At 32.9% G+C, this 19458-nt stretch overlaps 1 protein-coding gene across 6 annotated transcripts in view; it reads right to left on the bottom strand.

Annotated features, from left to right (window-relative positions):
• LOC144848180 (NXPE family member 4-like) overlaps nucleotides 1-18672 on the bottom strand; it is a 33798-nt gene extending 15126 nt beyond the window's left edge. Inside the window, exons 1-2 of one of the 6 annotated variants that reach the window (XM_078704886.1) lie at nucleotides 2410-2646; nucleotides 1718-1834 (exon numbers count right to left, since the gene is read on the bottom strand). The gene's annotated coding sequence lies outside the window, so the exon portion shown is untranslated. Of the gene's footprint in view, nucleotides 1-1717; nucleotides 1835-2409; nucleotides 2647-7884; nucleotides 7899-12202; nucleotides 12218-13486; nucleotides 13507-18628 lie in introns of those variants that run through there. The other 5 variants (XM_078704887.1, XM_078704888.1, XM_078704890.1 and 2 more) reach the window with 5 other exon arrangements.
• Nucleotides 18673-19458: the final 786 nt, after the last annotated feature.

Genomic DNA, 19458 nt, shown 5'->3' with positions numbered 1-19458 from the left:
TTTACCATTTAAGAAAATATTAATATCACCATCTGGGCTAGAACGTTGTCCTCGAATTACCATAACTTTTGTTTTCTCTAGGTTTATACTGAGTTTTTTGCCCTCATAACATGTATTGACATTATCCATAATAGTTTGAAGCTTTTGATTGATTTCGTTTGTTGAACTCCCATTAACATAGATAGCAACATCGTCAGCAAATATACTACAAGAACCAGGGGAGATGTACTGTGAAATAACATTAATAAATATTAAAAATAAAATAGGACCTAACGAACTTCCCTGGGATATACCTATGTCAATATTGGTTGCTTTGGATTTACTACCGTTGCAAACGACAATTTGTTTTCTATTGCTCAGATAATTTCTGAACCAATCTATTTCGACAGTATTGAATCCATAGTGTGAAAGTTTATTTACTAAAATAGAATGATCAATGGTGTCGAAACACTTTGAAATATCAAGGAAACATACACCCACCATTTCAGATTCATCGAGAATTTCTAGCCAATCATTATTATATGTTCCACTAACCAGATTTTGGTAGATTTTGAAAAGAAAGTGTCCTACTAGGTACTGAATCAGATAAAAAAGGTTTGAAAACTATTGCAATTTGTTTTGGGTTACCCCCTTTTTTTCATAGATTGCCTGGACTACTAACAAGGATGACAAATGTATTTAATGAACCGAATTTACACGACGGTCTATTATATAATTCTAGCGGACTATCACACCCGATCCATCATCTAGTTCCGTTTACTCTAGATTTGAAATACTAAATGAAAACAAATTTATTGTAATGGTCAGAAAAATGTTCGGGAAATATACCAGATTGCACGTTCAATTTAGGACAACAATTAGTGATTTTAGGTTCGGATATTAAAGCGAAAAAAAACGTCAAACACTATTCATTTTCACTCTACAGCTCACTATGTCGGTCGGTTGGTCGGTCGGTTGGTCGGTCGGTAAACACTAACTTGTATATGACCTTATCTTGATATCAGTTTAATCTAGCTAAGTCAATTTTTCACATGGCCAGGAATCGATGTGGTTATGTTTTCACGGTGCGCAATAAAAAATTACGCGGTCTACGCACGATTTAACGAAATCACGTTTGTAATCATATCTTTACAAGCATGAATCACAATTAGATAAAATTTGGTACTAATAAATTTCAGGGCATAAATTATCATATGGCAATACAATTACGTGCGTAGCGCATTTAACGAATGCATACGCGCGCTTAAATTTTTCCAAATTGTCAAAATTTATTTTCGATGAAATAAGAGTACGTTTCAGGCAATTTTAAGCGTTTAAAAAATTGCCATGAGTGCGCAGATTTTTGCACGCGTACTGCGCGTTAAATGTTAATACGCACTCTTTTTGCCCGATTTCTGCTTTCTTGACTTACTTTTCAACTCGAAATTACATTATACGAGCACGTCAAAAGTGACAGGCTACGCACGTGTAAATTAAAAAAATATTTTTAAACATGTTCAGCAATTTCTGTCGTTTGGTCGATCGGTTGGTCGGTTGGTCGGTCGGTCGGTCGGTAAACACTAACTTGAGCACGCGACTGCAGCAATCTATATGGCCTTGTTCCAGGTACGTGTGTAGCTGTGGTAGGCCGGAATAGGCTAATACTGTATTGGGAAGTGAGGAAGGACCTCGCCGTAGACCGGTTCTCTGAATGTTATTTCCTCGTCAGGTAGTGTACCTTTAATATTTTGCACTGCAGTGCAGAGGTCGTTGATGAGGGTCCTTATCTCTGCTAGTTGTGCAGCTACATCGAGGGAGATTCTTATCTTGGAGATTTTGTCATTGGCATGATGTTCTGAAAGTATCAAATCATAAATAGTTAATTAATTCTCTAATGGGGCATTACATTTAATGGTAAAACCCGATGCCAAATAGTAGTAGGAGTATAAACTGATAAAAAAACTGATATACATACAAACAGTATACAAATAATGAATGTTTATGAGTGGAATGGTATAAATAATGGCATGAGGAGAATGATGAAAGGTTATTATTATTATAAACGAGGCTAAGGTGAAATACAACTTTTCATCATTCATTATATCGAAATAGATTCCTCTCATTTGAATCACATTATGCAAATGACGGCATAGGCATTTTTCACAACTTCAGGGAATTTCAGGACACCATGTTAATCAAAAATCGGAAAATGTTCATAAAGAATTGGCCTACATTACTGAATTATTAAAACAAAATTTGAAAAAAATGTTTTTGATCGCCTAAAATCCAACGGAAAATATTTAAAAAAAACACTTTTTCCGTTGGATTTTAGGCGATCAAAACAATTTTTCAATGTTTACATACATATTTATGTAGTTAATATTTACAGTAAAACTTTTGTCCATAACTACGAATTTTAATGTAACTTACCTCTGAAAATATGTAATTTATGTTTGTTACACTTCCCTGTACAGCATGTTTGTCACAAATCCAAGATGTCTTCTCTTTCATGGAAAAGGCGTACTTAATGCCGCAGTGATGCGCTAGGCTGCTGTCACGGAGGCCAATCACAAATTGTGTCCAAAGAAAACGGCTGAATACTAACGCACACAACTGCGCTAACTTGGTAGACAATACTCACACAGATAATACAACAATAACCGTTACTTGAGGTATGACAATAATGCTATTTTATTAACATAGCAAACAGCAATGCATTTGTGAAAACAACAACAATGAGAGGTCGTATGTCCAGAGGGCGGTATATGACATAAAGAACATTACTGGCGCGCGTGACTACATTTTTATTCTTTTTCTATCTCAAATAATCAAATGAATGTTTAACTACAAATTATGGATAAGTAAACCCATAAATATAGTTATAGTGGTTCGCATTATTTAAACAAATTCAGATTCAGATAACATTTATTCAGATAATAATGAATGAACATATATAAAATAGAAAAAAGATATTAAAGTGAACATAGATAAAGCAGTAATTGGAAGTCATTATTATCATGGATCGATCAAGATTAACTTGTCTCGCAGGGACCCACAAACAAAACACATTACTAACAAAATAAAAATAAACCTAGAGTATAATTATAATAATATAATTATATAATTGGGGATAAAAATTACAGTATAATAACATAACTTACATCTTCTTTATCAAAATTATTTAAAATTATATTTCAATATTTTCATGATATAAATAAAATATGTATCGACATCGGTAAATGAAAAAAATATATACACATATACATATACATACACATACATATCGTTACAATAAGTGGATGAAGATAAGTATAGATTGCAATAATAATCAACAACTAATATTTTATGTGTAAACTTAAATAGTATATTGAGTATAAATAATAATAATAAGCGTATTAACTAAGCTGTATAATATTTAGATATATAATGATTCTTTAATTGTTTTCGGAAAGTAAATAATGATATTGACGTTTTGAAATTTGGCGGGATATGATTCCACAAATTGGGACCTGATATAGTTATAAAAAATTTAGTTTTAGTAAGTCTAGCAAAAGGATGTTTAAATGAGAAGTTCTTAAATTGTAATTGTGAAATTTGGTACGTTTACAGAGCATATCAACCATAGAAATAGGAAGTTGGTTTTTAAAATAATTAAACATAAAACTGGCAACTTGAACATTGTGAATATCCGTTAATTTTAATATACCAAGACATTTAAAAAGGGGTTCAGATGAGGTTCTATATGGTGAAAAAGTAATTCTTCTAGCTGCACGTTTTTGTAAAAGTTAATCTTGCAATATTAGAAGAGTAATCTGCAGCCCAAATAATATTACAATACTGGAAATAAGGAAGTGTGTTATAAAGGAAAATTAAAATATTTAGAGGGAAGAAGTGCTTAAGTCTATTATTAATACTAATAGATCTTGATATTTTTTTCGAAATGTAATTTTGATGACTGGTCCATTTGAGGTATTCATGAATATATACACCTAAAAAAAGTGTTTCAGTTTTACGTTCAATTTGAATTCCGTCAAGAAGTATATTGAGGTTATCAACTTTCAATTTACGTTGAGAATTGTGAAAAATTAAATAATTTGTTTTAAGAGTTTTAATAAGTAATTTGTTTGAAATAAACCAGTCACAAAATTGTGTTAATTCATCATTGAATGTAGTAAATAATAAATCAATATCGGAATTAGAATAAAATAATATAATAATAATATTCTGATTATTCGTAAAATTGGTAAAAATGTATGTACCTAAGCAAGCAGTTGAGCCGGATTGTTTTCAGATCCTGCCCTGTAGGCAAGTTTAGGGAATTAACAAACACACAATACATATTTGTTGAGTCGTTTCATTTAAGACACACAACATCGAACATATTTGTTAAGCTTTTGGAACATGTGTTCAAAGCTTGTGGTGCGGGGTTTACGGTACGTTACATTTCGAACAATACGACACTGTATAAATAACGTAATGTAATTCCCCATGCTGTGAAAATTGAATAGGTCATTATAATATTTTATTGTTTGAAGGTTTGCATGGCGAAATCAAATGGTGTTAAAGTTTGAAACTATATGAACCAAGATTTAAAATACTGAAAACAATTTTGTGGTACTAAGTTTACTTCCAGAGAAATCACAGTTTGAAGTTTAGGTTGTTATAATCAATAACAAGGGCTCAAGCCTCACTCGCTCCATGGTTCTGATGGTAGAACGAGTCTTTTTGGATAAGGACTATTATAAACAGTAGGTCCAATATACACATGTGGCTCATGTGCACTAAAGAACCTAGTACATCTTTCGAGACGAGTAGGGGGTTACCCCAGTGTACTAGTATGCACACATCCATTTTCACACTCATCAAAGTGGCCCCCACCCTCTTGATTGTTCGCACACGCTGTTTAGGGTCATCTTTTATAAACAAGGTGAAATAAAAATCAAATAAAAATAAGGAAAATGCTTTTAAAGTAAAATAATAAGAAATGAGTACAAAGTTTTCGCCTTTAAAAAGGGGTATTCTAATTGGTTTATTTCAATGAAACTTCGCACCTTCGTCCAATAACATTTTTGCAACAACTCATTGGAAGACATTCAATTTAAGCATAAAACATGATTTTTAACCAACATACGACACAAAATGTAAAAATGTATGCATTTATTTGTCTCGAAGTAGAAAAACACCAAGGTAACTATCGTTTTCTGTAAAAATTGTGATTTTTCAACCTTTATTGTTTTTGGCTTTTTATACAAATCTACTAATGCGGCTTATGTCTGATTTCGCTTGAGTGTGCCACACATTGTATTATTTTGTTTGAAAATGCCTAATTTCTATTAACGAACCAAATAAACATAGGATTTTTTTCTAATAATTATTATAATTATGATTATATATGATCTATCTATGATTTATTAAAGTTGGGCTGTGTTTATACTCTTGACAGTCTTGATTACATAATGTAATGATATTGATTTATAATTGAAAAATCAACCTTAGTATCACAACTAAAATTGAGTTCACCAATTTGCCCCAGAAACGTCCAGTGAAGGAATTGTCCAAATGTTTGAATGTCCATTAGGTATAATAATTAGTTCCCCAAAGAAAACAGTTGATTTGACCTATGAACTTTCTCATCGTAAAACTATTAGATATTGACCATTTTAAGCTCGACAGGGTCAATTCGTCATTGTAACCCCCCAGATACAATTAATCAATCCCCCCAAAATGTACCTGGATAAACTTAGGACCAACAGTGATCAGAGATAATGTAATGACATATGCTAACGAACAGAAGCCGATATACCCCCAAGTTTCAGAAGAGCCCAGACACACCTCATAGACACTTCTTGGAGCAGACACCTTACCGACACTTCCTCAGAAGCACATCTACAGCCACACCTCACTTACAGCATCATTTATACTTTGTTCGTGTTTCTTTATTATGGTAGTATCCTGTATCATTCCTGAATTTATATTATATTGTGTATTATACAATATTACTGAATAATCAACTGTGATATTTCAATCAACCAAGCGAGTAGAGACTTTAATACAGTAAAACCTCACACATTATATTACAATAATTAATTGTGTTCGTCTGGTCTATACGTGTATTAGCTTTGAACCTCATGCTTATTCTAATTGAATTCCATGTAAATTAGTTTTTTATGTGTCTCAAATTAAAATCAAATTATTTATTTCTTGTAATATTTTTTATTACAATCTTGATCATGTTTGTTTGTCTCTCTATAAGTTAAATATTGCCATATATAAATCGGAACGAATCAGGGTGGTGTGATGTTTTGGTTACATTAATAATGAGCTCTGTATCCCGTTTGATAATTTTGGAATAACATTTTAAAACAATATTATACAATAATGAGGTCTTTGATACTGTTCCTCCATGCTGTTACTACATAGTGAAGATACCATACGATATGAATTATGGGTTTGTGATTACGACGTGTGATAAAGCAAATTATCATCTCAGGGACGGACCTAGGGGTGATGTCCTAGTGGCCCGGGCAACACCCTTAAGTTCATACTAAATGTTTCTTCCACTAAATTAAAGTCCCATTTCATCGTATACAATATCCATATATATTTACAGTATATGTTATAGAAGTCCAGTCTGCAAGAGAATATTTGTAAATTGGCAGAACGCACAACAGTCACAAATATAGGTCTACTATACCTCGCACAGATAAAAATGTTTAAAAATTTAGAACCGGATCTTGATAAGGCTTAGTCATAAAGTAGTTACAGAGTTGCAGGGCATTTTATCATTGTTAGAATGTTTTGTTGCTAGCTTTTTTGAAAATTAGTAAAAGAAGTAATGCTGGCGACAAAGAATTTAACGACCTTCACAACCAAAATATTTATTTTAAATGGAACGCTACAAAAATATTGGATACCTAATAATCGAACTAAAACGTATCTTTGTTAAGTTACTATCAATAAATTTTCATATCACGCAATCCATTTTCAACAATATAATAGTATAATAATATAATTTTAATTGAATAGTGAGGGATTAGTTACAGTGTTGAATTTGAATAAACCATTGGTAAGCTTTTCAATTTAATAACAATCCGAAATGAACTTGCTGTTAGGTTATAATACAAACAAAATTATTCAAAGAAACGCTCTACTACACATTAGAAATATATGTCGGTCAAAAAACTTCTGACTGCGACTAAATCACGATATACTAATGTATTCGTGATTTTATTTCATCTCTGGCTTGTTACACATTACCTGACTTCCCCCTCCTCTCGCAATGAACAGCAGTACAGATCTTCCCTATCTGGGGTCGGGTATGTAGCCTACTACGTCATTCACAAATTACCCACGCATAGTAGTGTTACTACTGTAGCGCCATCACAGATTACCTCTAAAGGATCAAGCATCCATTCACACATGAACTTTGCGTCAAAATAAAAATTCATCGACAAACGAAATATAGCCTATTCATTACTTTTATTAGGCATATTGGCAAGGCTAATATTAATAATCGTTTGTCCTGAATTATTGAGTTTTGTCGGGGGTTTTCCATAATTTAAGGCCAAATCATAATTGTGCGTATTGTTTTGTATTTCCGATGCTTGTCGTACCTTATTAATTTTACGTTTACGTCCGTAAGTAAGTATTAGACAGAATTTCCGTAGTAATTTATGGACGTTCCGAAATTTGAACCGTGTTATACCGGTAGCAAAGCAAAGTTTGCTTCTTTCTGCAAATTACCTATCATTACTTTCGTTGTTTTATTTTGGAGTGTGGTTTAAACAACACTTTTGTACAGTCTATAGTGGAATTTTAGTAAAAAGGTTCATCTGGATCTCTTATACTATTAAAATAATTTTTCTTTTGGATGATCCAAAGGCAAATAAAAATCGTAAAACTTACGTTTTTTACTCTAGCTTTCCCCAACGACTAAGCTTATAGAAGACCTGTACGTACTTATCAAACGACCGTGATGCGTAATGAAGTTAAATGGCCTTTATCATAAGCTCCGTAAAACTCCCACCTAGTAACATTACAAAAGATCAACACACTGCTTTAGATTCATTAAAGAAAGACGAGGACATATTAATACTACCAGCCGACAAGGGGAGGGCAACCGTTATTCTAAACAAAGCTGATTACATACAAAAGTCCAAGGGATGCTTAATGCCGATAAGGTATACCAAGCCTTAAACCACAACCCTACCAAAAGAAACAAAACACAGTATGTTAAAATGTTAAAACGGCTTCTAGACGAAAAAAAAAATTTCTAATAAAGAGAAAGCTACTTTATTCCCAACTGAAGAAATCACACCAAGGTTATACTGTTTACCCAAAATCCACAAACCTGATGTCCCACTACGACCTATTGTGGATTGCATAAACACCATCTACTATAACTTGGGTAAAACATTAGCTGAAATTCTCTCTCCGTTGGTAGGCACCTCTTGCCACCACGTCGACAATTCAAAACAACTAGTTGAGGAACTGATCACTCTTGACATTCCCGAGAACGCACAAACATTGTCATTACAGATATAATAGATTTACTATCACTCGTCATTAATACCACTTATTTCAGCTTCCAGGAAAAATATATAAACAGATAGGCGGTATTGCCATGGGTAGTCCCATCAGCCCGATTGTTGCAAATTTGTATCTGGAAGATTTGGTAGAAAAAGCAAGGCAAACAGCACCAGACTGAATGAAACCAACATTTTGAAAAAGGTATGTTGACAACATATTAGCTCTCATTCCTGAGGGATCAGCGGAAAATCTTAACTCACATTTAAAACCAAATTGATAAAACAGGTAACATAAGATTTAAAACTGAGCATATGTCCAACAATACATTGCCCATCTTAGACATCACAATTACATTGAACAATTGGAAATCTAACGACAACAGTTTACAGAAAAAAGACCGACACAGATCAATACTTAAACTTTCACTCCTGCCATCCATTGGGACACAGGTTAAGTGTGTTGTTAACACCCTGGTTGACAGATGTGAAAAAGTTGTCACTAAAAAAGAAGAGAAACTAACAGAAATGAAAAATATTAAACCCAAATAAGTTGCTGTCATTGCTGTTTCAACATTCTATACACATATGCGGACAATGTACAACAACTTTTATCCGTGTGGCTTTTCACATGATTAAATCCATTTTTTACCCCTCCTATTTGGTATCCCCGGGGAAAATTTACAGGATATTACCCGGCAGCAATATTTATTATTGAATCTTAGCCATATATCTACATAATCAGCCCACCAAACCTTTTATGGCTTTTCACATGAATACATTCTCTGGGCGCCCAGTCTATTTGTATTGTATTGTGTTTTATACCGTATTACTGAATAAACAACTGTGATATTTCAATCCACCAAGCGAGTAGAGACTTTAATACAGTAAAACCTTACACATTATATTACAATAATTAATTGTGTTCGTCTGGGTTATACGTGTATTAGATTTGAACCTCATGCTTATTCTTACTGAATTCGATGTTTAATTCATTTGTCAATTAGTTTTTTATGTGTCCCACATTAAAATCAAATTATTTATTTCTTGTAATATTTCTTGATTATATTTGTTTGTCTCTCTATAAGTGAAATATTGCCATATATAAAGTCGGAACGAATCAGGGTGGTATGATGTTATGGTTACATTAATAATGAGCTCTTTATCTTGTTTGATCATTTTGGGATAACATTTTAAGCTCATAAACAAATAATAATTATTGACACCGAGGTCTTTGATACTGTTCCTTCATGATGTTACTACATGGTGGGATACCTTGTGATATGAATTATTGGTTTGTGATTACAACGTGTGAGCAAATAAAGCAAATTTTCATCTATTATGTTATTCTGCAAAAGCCTTTAGAATCAATAATGTTATTGATTCAGTTGGGGTCATAAGCCAAGAGAGCTATTATAGTTCAGTTTTGTGGCATGCCAGGCAGGATGATCAAAAGAACAAGGCCATATACATTGCTGCAGTCACATGCTAAAATTAGTATTTACCGACCAACCGACCGACCACTCGACCGACCAACCGACCGAAATAATGAGCTATAGAGTTGCGTTGCACGCGACTAAAAATGATGAGTTCGTGGATAGACCCATGTGGGACATCGGAAATAACGGGTAGATAATAACGAGTGGTCGAGCGGTTAAGGCAGTATGAACTTAATTACGTACTGCCATAACATCGCCATGGGTTCGAGACTCACTCGCTACATGGTTTTTGCATTTAAACATTTATTTACTTTCAATATCATGGTAACAAAATAAAAGGTGATAGAATGAGTCTTCTTGGACAAGGACTATAAACCGCCCGTACGACCCTCTAAGTCATGGGACAACTATGACTAGAATCAGAGTAACAATTCCCGTTGCTGTCTTTATGAGAAATGAAGGTTGGAGTGAGTGCCATACGATTTCAATTTATGTAAAAGTAATTTATGAAAAACAATATCGAATGCTTTGATAAAACCAAGGTAAACGATGTCAACTTGCCAATTTATAAAATTATATAACTATAAAAAATTATTAAAATGCCTCTTTCTTATAACATTATGAAGAAGGGGCTTAGTTTTGTTTCACCGTTGTTTAAATAACTGGGTTATCAATGTTGATTTTGTAACGTTTAAACAAAAATGCTAAACATTGCAAATAACAGCTGTAGCATAAAAACGAAAGCCTCGACAAATTTTACACTTCCTTTTGAATACATGAACATTTTATTTAGCCATTATCAGTTTCCATTTGCATATGGAATTTTTTAAATATGTACACTTGACGGTATGTATAATAAAATGATGGGATGAATTGCATGTGTGGTGAGTATTAAATGTAGGCCTAATGGACAAATTAAAAGAAAATTACATTCATTTAAATTATTTTCTGTAACCAATTTGAAAAACAATGCGGATCATGTATTTCATGCATAGCATGCATTAAACTAATTCCTTACAATAGTACTATTTTAATCTAGGACACCAGAGTAAGAAATATAATCGTTTCCTAACATAATACGGCAAGCCCTCTTTTGCACATTTTCAATACAATCGCTTAATCTACTATAGACTAGTCCAGATTTGAGAAAAATGAAATGCTGTAGGCATTTCGTGTTAAAAGCAAAAAAACATGTGTTTTAGGGTAATTTCGGGGTGCTGAATTCAAATCTGCTGTTTACCCGGCTCAATTTTTAGATCTTCACCCTTAAAATGTGAAAAACAAAATGGCCGCCATTTCAGAATTATTTTGGCTTATAACTTGACTTCTAAGTGACGTAGCAAGTTAAAAATGGTGTCTATACCTATGTTTGTGATTATGAAGATTCAAAATATACTGTTATTAAAGTTGTAAATATTCTATTTCAGCCGCCATGTTTGAAATCCAAGATGGCCGCCATTTTAAACATATTTTGCCTTATTAACTTGACTTTTAAGTAACATAGTATGTTAAAAATGATGTCTTTATCTATGTTTGTGATACTGAGGATTCTAAATATATTGTTACTAAAAAGTTGTAAATATTCTATTTCAGCCGCAATGTTGAAATCCAAGATGGCCGCCATTTAAAACGTATTTTGGCTTCTAACTTGACTTATAAGTAACATAGAAAGTTAAAAACGATGTGTATGTTTGTGAGACTGAGGATTCCAAATATATTGTTATTAAAGTTGTAAACAGCCGCCATGTTGAAATCCAATATGACGCCTATTTTAAACACACACACACACACACACACATATATATATATATATATATATATATATATACAGATGAAGGGCTAGTGTTGCCCGAAAGCTCTACTAACTTTTCTGGCTGTTTTACTTTATCGTTTTGATTTAGTTTTTCGTTTTTTTTTTGTATCTCCATTGAGATCCAGCTACATGATACCCACAGCATTGTCATTTTTTCAGTAATTTGCCTTTGGATTTATATACTGTATATATACAGTATATAAACAGCACAGGCACAGAATAAATTCTAATCCGCCCGGTGATATAATGAAATTTAATTAATTAGAAACAATAAAAATGACGAAACCTGTGAGAATGAGAGAAAGCCCTAACTGAGATTCGAACCCGGAACCTTCTGCTTGATATGCAGATGTTCTAACCATTAGACCACTGGGGCTTTCATTGTATTGTTCCAATTCGATTGGACAGACTCTCGGTGGGGTATGGCTGAATGTATCTGTACATACCTGTGCCTACTGTATACTGGTGGATATATATATATTGCTGCTACTAAATTTGTCGAGTAATTTTACGTATCTCCTCCGAAACCGCTGAATGGTACGTGCTCACATTTGGCACACTTATGTTTCTTTTTATCATTGTTGAATGTTTTGATATTAGCCTAATTGTTAAAACGACCTTCACAACCGAAATATTTCTTGGTAATAAAATTTATTTTAAATGGAACGCTTCAAAAATAATCCTCTGCTTCATCAGAGCATGAATGCCTAATAACCAGACAAGAACGTATCTTTATTACGTTTTACTATCAATCCATTTTTCAACAATACAGTAGTATAATAACATTTTGATTGAATAGTGAGGGATTAGTTACGGTTTGACTTTGAATAAACCATATTAGGCATATTGCCAAGGCTAATAATCGATTTGTCCATAATTATTGTGTTTTTGCGGGGGTTTTCCATAATCTAAGGCCCATTTTTAGGCCAAATCATAATTGTGCGTATAGTTTTGTATTTCCGATGCGTGTAGTACCCTATTTATCTTCATTTCCGTACGTTCGTAAATATTAGGCCGAATTTCCGTAGTAATTTATAGACGTTCCGAAATTTGAACCGTGTTATACCGGTAGCAGAGCAAAGGTTGCTTCTTTCTGCAAATGTCCTATCATTATTTTCTTTGTTTTATTTGGAGTGTGGTTTAAAACAACACTTTTGTAAAGTTTATAGTGGATAAATAAAAATGAATTTTTGGAAATTGTGGTTTTAACATCTGACTTTATTTAGCATTTTTAAATGAATAAAAACAACTTTCCCATTTATAATACGACATATTTTACAAAGTTACTTGGGCTAATCACTTCCTTTTATAAACACATTACCACTTCCTTTTCATCATCATTATCCGTTACGCTATTCGTCTTGGGTAGACATTGCGTACCACTTCCTTTTATTAGCCATTATTAGTTTCCTTTTTTTGCATATGGAATTTTTTGACTATGTACACTTGACGGTATATAATAAAATGATAGGATGAATTGCATGTGTTGTGAGTATTAAATGTAGGCCTAATGGGCAAATTAAAAGTGCGTTCTTGTTGTGGTGTCCTGTATGTGTAACCAATATGAAAAACAATGTGGATCATGTATATCCTGCATAGCATGCATTAAACTAAATCCTTACAATAGTAGGCCTACTATGTTATTGAGTCGATCAATTATTCACAAAGTCAGTCATGAAAAACTTTATATAACAGTGTAATAAAAACAAATATATATGATAAAAACTCACCAGAACATAACACAAAAATCCCCTGTTCGTCCAAAATAATGTAACTTTGCAAAAAGTAATGGGCATTCTGACAATGAGTAGCCCGCCCTCAATAGGTTATAAAGGTTAACTGTGAATTAACAGAGCGTGGTGGTTGTATAAAGTGTTTCCGCAGTCATAACAAAATTCGCATTTATCCGATATTTATCTAATTTGAAGCGGAATCGGATAATCCCGTTTCCACATGAACTTTATCGGTAATATGATAACACACGGCCAAATAATAAACCAAGGCAATCTAACAACATGATGCTCAGCTCTGGAGATTAAAGGGTTTATCTGTGGCTGCGACACAATCAGTTCCACACCCCTAACATACACCGCGCGTCTCTGTTGATATTTGTCGCAGCCAGTAATATCAAAGGACTCTTACGTGTTCTTATCTTTGTAAGGTGAGCTCAGAGTTAAGTTCTGCTGTTAGAATACCTTGTTTTACCAAGTACGTCATTTATTATCTTCAACTTTTGTACTGAGTTTTAGTATTTTGTATATTATGTAATAAAGTCAGAATTATCAAAGTTACTTTTAATTACTTTTTGGACTTCAAGTAATCCATGCTTTTTTGTTAACATGTTTATGTAGTTATTGGTTTTAATGTTACTATAATATGTGGTCAATTAGGGTATTAGATGTGGGACAAGTTGTCGATTCTTTTAATTTAGTCATATCTATTCAATAGCCGTTAAATATGTATTTATATCAGTAAAGAAAAGAGATAATATGTTAGTTTAGTATACATTGCTTTTTATTAAGTTTAATTCGTTTTAAATCATCTAATAGGTCTTCTATACTAATTTCATTAATGTTGGTATTAATTCGGTCACGCACATTTTACCCCTATCACATACCTCAAACCACAATGATTCAGAGTTACCAACATTTATATAAAGACATCTATACTTAACTATGAATAGTATAGGCAGCAAATTGTATAGAAAACTATAAGAACTCAATTGATATTTGTCTTTATCATCAATGTTCCAAATTTCGGTTAATTCAATAAATTTAAGCTTATACCCCTTTCACATCAAAGAGCAAAACTCAATGGTTGTAATTGATGAAAAAAGGTAAACATGGGTGATCTAGAATTTTGATAAAAAGGGGGACGATATGGAAAAATATTTATCTAGGGGATATTTTTTTCCTATTAGGTTAAGGTAGAGATTATAGAGGGCGTGAATCCAAACATAATGTGACTGAAAACCCTGGAAATAGTTTTCACGCGGTAATCGAAAATGATCTCTCGTCGCACTGCTAGGGTAAACCACTCAACAACTAGTATTAACAATTGATTAATAATTTGACACTAAATGACATACATGTTTCATGTTAGTCTAGCATTGTACTTGATTGCTGAATCAATTGCCTTTCCTTTTTTGGCAAAATCCGTTAATATTATGTAGGACTAGCTATGATATAATTAAACCTGTATGATCACAATTGATTCTAAGGTGGTTATGTATGAGTTTTAATTATTTCATTTAATATGTACATTGTTGGATGACAAAAAATAAATATTTCAGAATATTATAACGTTTTTATTTATTTTGTTTTTGCATTTTTGCATGAATTTTGCAAAAATTTAGAACCGGATCTTGGTAAGGTTTAATAAAGTAGTTACAGAGTTGCAGGGCATTTTATCATTGTTAAAATGTTTTGTTGCTAGCTTTGTGAAAATTAGTAAAATAAGTAATGCTGGCGCCAAAACATGGAAAATGGAACGCTACAAAAATAATGGATACCTAATAATCAGACTAAAACGTATCTTTGTTATCAATTCAATCATATCACGCAATGCATTTTCAACAATATATAATAGTATAATATAATTTTAATTGAATAGTGAGGGATTAGTTACAGTGTTGAATTTGAATAAACCATTGGTAAGCCAAAACTGCACTAACTTACTAAAGAGAAGGCCCCGACAATCCCATTTGGGTAAACCTGAACGAACGTGATAGACCCATGTGGGACATCGGAAATAAATAATATCGAGTGGCCGAGCGGTTAAGGGCAGTATAACCTTAATTACATAGCCATAACATCGCCAAGGGTTAGGCTCATTCGCTACATGGTTCTGGTGATAGAACGAGTCTTCTTGGATAAGGACTATAAACCAGGGTCTACGCTCGTACAACCCTCTACGTCATGGGACAACTATAACTAAATCAGAGTAACAATTGCCGTTGCTGTCTTTTTTTTATTATTATTCACTTTTATTCAAATATCAAAATCGACCAAAATTACAACTCGTGGCTAAGAGCCAAATTGCGTGTAAAAATACATGTCATAGAAAAAATATATATACGGTATACAAAATTAATTAAAAAAACAAAAACAAAGAAGGGAAGAGCAATCGCAAGCTCACAGGGGAGATAATTAGGAATTTAATAATTTGATGAAGTAGGGTATAGGGCTATTAGTAAATCTGGATGTTTTCGACGCTAGCTGGGTAATTTTGTTTTTATTTCTTAAATTCCTACCATGACAGCTAAGTCTGGTCGGTGGGATTAAATCAGCTGTTTGTTTAATGTTGAGGAGATACTCAGCGAACTTGCGACAATGCTCCACCCTTCAGCCAAAGTCTCTATTTTAATCTAGGACACCAGAGTAAGAAATATAATCGTTTCCTAACATAATACGGCAAGCCCTCTTTTGCACATTTTCAATACAATCGCTTAATCTACTATAGACTAGTCCAGATTTGAGAAAAATGAAATGCTGTAGGCATTTCGTGTTAAAAGCAAAAAAACATGTGTTTTAGGGTAATTTCGGGGTGCTGAATTCAAATCTGCTGTTTACCCGGCTCAATTTTTAGATCTTCACCCTTAAAATGTGAAAAACAAAATGGCCGCCATTTCAGAATTATTTTGGCTTATAACTTGACTTCTAAGTGACGTAGCAAGTTAAAAATGGTGTCTATACCTATGTTTGTGATTATGAAGATTCAAAATATACTGTTATTAAAGTTGTAAATATTCTATTTCAGCCGCCATGTTTGAAATCCAAGATGGCCGCCATTTTAAACATATTTTGCCTTATTAACTTGACTTTTAAGTAACATAGTATGTTAAAAATGATGTCTTTATCTATGTTTGTGATACTGAGGATTCTAAATATATTGTTACTAAAAAGTTGTAAATATTCTATTTCAGCCGCAATGTTGAAATCCAAGATGGCCGCCATTTAAAACGTATTTTGGCTTCTAACTTGACTTATAAGTAACATAGAAAGTTAAAAACGATGTGTATGTTTGTGAGACTGAGGATTCCAAATATATTGTTATTAAAGTTGTAAACAGCCGCCATGTTGAAATCCAATATGACGCCTATTTTAAACACACACACACACACACACACACATATATATATATATATATATATATACAGATGAAGGGCTAGTGTTGCCCGAAAGCTCTACTAACTTTTCTGGCTGTTTTACTTTATCGTTTTGATTTAGTTTTTCGTTTTTTTTTTGTATCTCCATTGAGATCCAGCTACATGATACCCACAGCATTGTCATTTTTTCAGTAATTTGCCTTTGGATTTATATACTGTATATATACAGTATATAAACAGCACAGGCACAGAATAAATTCTAATCCGCCCGGTGATATAATGAAATTTAATTAATTAGAAACAATAAAAATGACGAAACCTGTGAGAATGAGAGAAAGCCCTAACTGAGATTCGAACCCGGAACCTTCTGCTTGATATGCAGATGTTCTAACCATTAGACCACTGGGGCTTTCATTGTATTGTTCCAATTCGATTGGACAGACTCTCGGTGGGGTATGGCTGAATGTATCTGTACATACCTGTGCCTACTGTATACTGGTGGATATATATATATTGCTGCTACTAAATTTGTCGAGTAATTTTACGTATCTCCTCCGAAACCGCTGAATGGTACGTGCTCACATTTGGCACACTTATGTTTCTTTTTATCATTGTTGAATGTTTTGATATTAGCCTAATTGTTAAAACGACCTTCACAACCGAAATATTTCTTGGTAATAAAATTTATTTTAAATGGAACGCTTCAAAAATAATCCTCTGCTTCATCAGAGCATGAATGCCTAATAACCAGACAAGAACGTATCTTTATTACGTTTTACTATCAATCCATTTTTCAACAATACAGTAGTATAATAACATTTTGATTGAATAGTGAGGGATTAGTTACGGTTTGACTTTGAATAAACCATATTAGGCATATTGCCAAGGCTAATAATCGATTTGTCCATAATTATTGTGTTTTTGCGGGGGTTTTCCATAATCTAAGGCCCATTTTTAGGCCAAATCATAATTGTGCGTATAGTTTTGTATTTCCGATGCGTGTAGTACCCTATTTATCTTCATTTCCGTACGTTCGTAAATATTAGGCCGAATTTCCGTAGTAATTTATAGACGTTCCGAAATTTGAACCGTGTTATACCGGTAGCAGAGCAAAGGTTGCTTCTTTCTGCAAATGTCCTATCATTATTTTCTTTGTTTTATTTGGAGTGTGGTTTAAAACAACACTTTTGTAAAGTTTATAGTGGATAAATAAAAATGAATTTTTGGAAATTGTGGTTTTAACATCTGACTTTATTTAGCATTTTTAAATGAATAAAAACAACTTTCCCATTTATAATACGACATATTTTACAAAGTTACTTGGGCTAATCACTTCCTTTTATAAACACATTACCACTTCCTTTTCATCATCATTATCCGTTACGCTATTCGTCTTGGGTAGACATTGCGTACCACTTCCTTTTATTAGCCATTATTAGTTTCCTTTTTTTGCATATGGAATTTTTTGAATATGTACACTTGACGGTATATAATAAAATGATAGGATGAATTGCATGTGTTGTGAGTATTAAATGTAGGCCTAATGGGCAAATTAAAAGTGCGTTCTTGTTGTGGTGTCCTGTATGTGTAACCAATATGAAAAACAATGTGGATCATGTATATCCTGCATAGCATGCATTAAACTAAATCCTTACAATAGTAGGCCTACTATGTTATTGAGTCGATCATAATCATTCACAAAGTCAGTCATGAAAAACTTAATATAACAGTGTAATACAAACAAATATATATTATATAAACTCACCAGAACATAAAAATCCCCTGTTCGTCCAAAATAATGTAACTTTGCAAAAAGCAAATGGATATTCTGATAATGAGTAGCCCGCCCTCAATGGGTTATAAAGGTTAACGGTGAATTAACAGAGCGTGGCGGTTGTATAAAGTGTTTCTACAGTCATAACAAAATTCGTATTTATTCGATATTTATCTAATTTGAAGCGGAATCATACACCGCGTGCCTCTGTTGATATTTTTCGCATCCAGACGTAATATCAAAGGACTGTTACGAGTTCCTATCTCTGTAAGGTGAGCTCAGAGTTAAGATTTGTAGCAAATACGTCATTTATTAGCTTCCACTTCCAGTATTTTGTATATTATGTAATAAAATCAGAATTATCAAAGTTATTTTGAATTACTTTCTGGACTTCAACTGATCCATGCTTTTTTTTTACATGTTTATGTATTTATTGGTTTTAATGTTATTATATGTGGTCAATTAGGGTGTTAGATGTGGTACGAGTTGTCGATTCTATTAATTTAGTCATATCTATTCAATAGCCGTTAAATATGTATTTATATCAGTTTTGTTTATATATTAAAGAAAACATATGTTAGTTTAGTATACATTGCTTTTTATTAAGTTTAATTCGTTTTATATTATCTAATATGTCTTCTATACTAATTTCATTAATGTTGGTATTTATTCGGTCAAGCACATTTCGGTTAATTCAATACATTTAAGCTTATACCCCTTTCACATCAAAGAGCAAAACGCAATGGTTGTGGTTGATGTGAAAGGTAAACATGGGCGATTTAGAATTTTGATAAAAAGGGGGCCGATATGGGAAAATATTT

Source organism: Antedon bifida, chromosome 7 (assembly GCF_963402885.1).
Source record: "Antedon bifida chromosome 7, ecAntBifi1.1, whole genome shotgun sequence".
NCBI lineage: Eukaryota > Metazoa > Echinodermata > Crinoidea > Comatulida > Antedonidae > Antedon > Antedon bifida.
The sequence above is the reverse complement of the archived record's forward strand: the minus strand, read 5'-3'. Positions and strand labels throughout refer to the sequence as shown.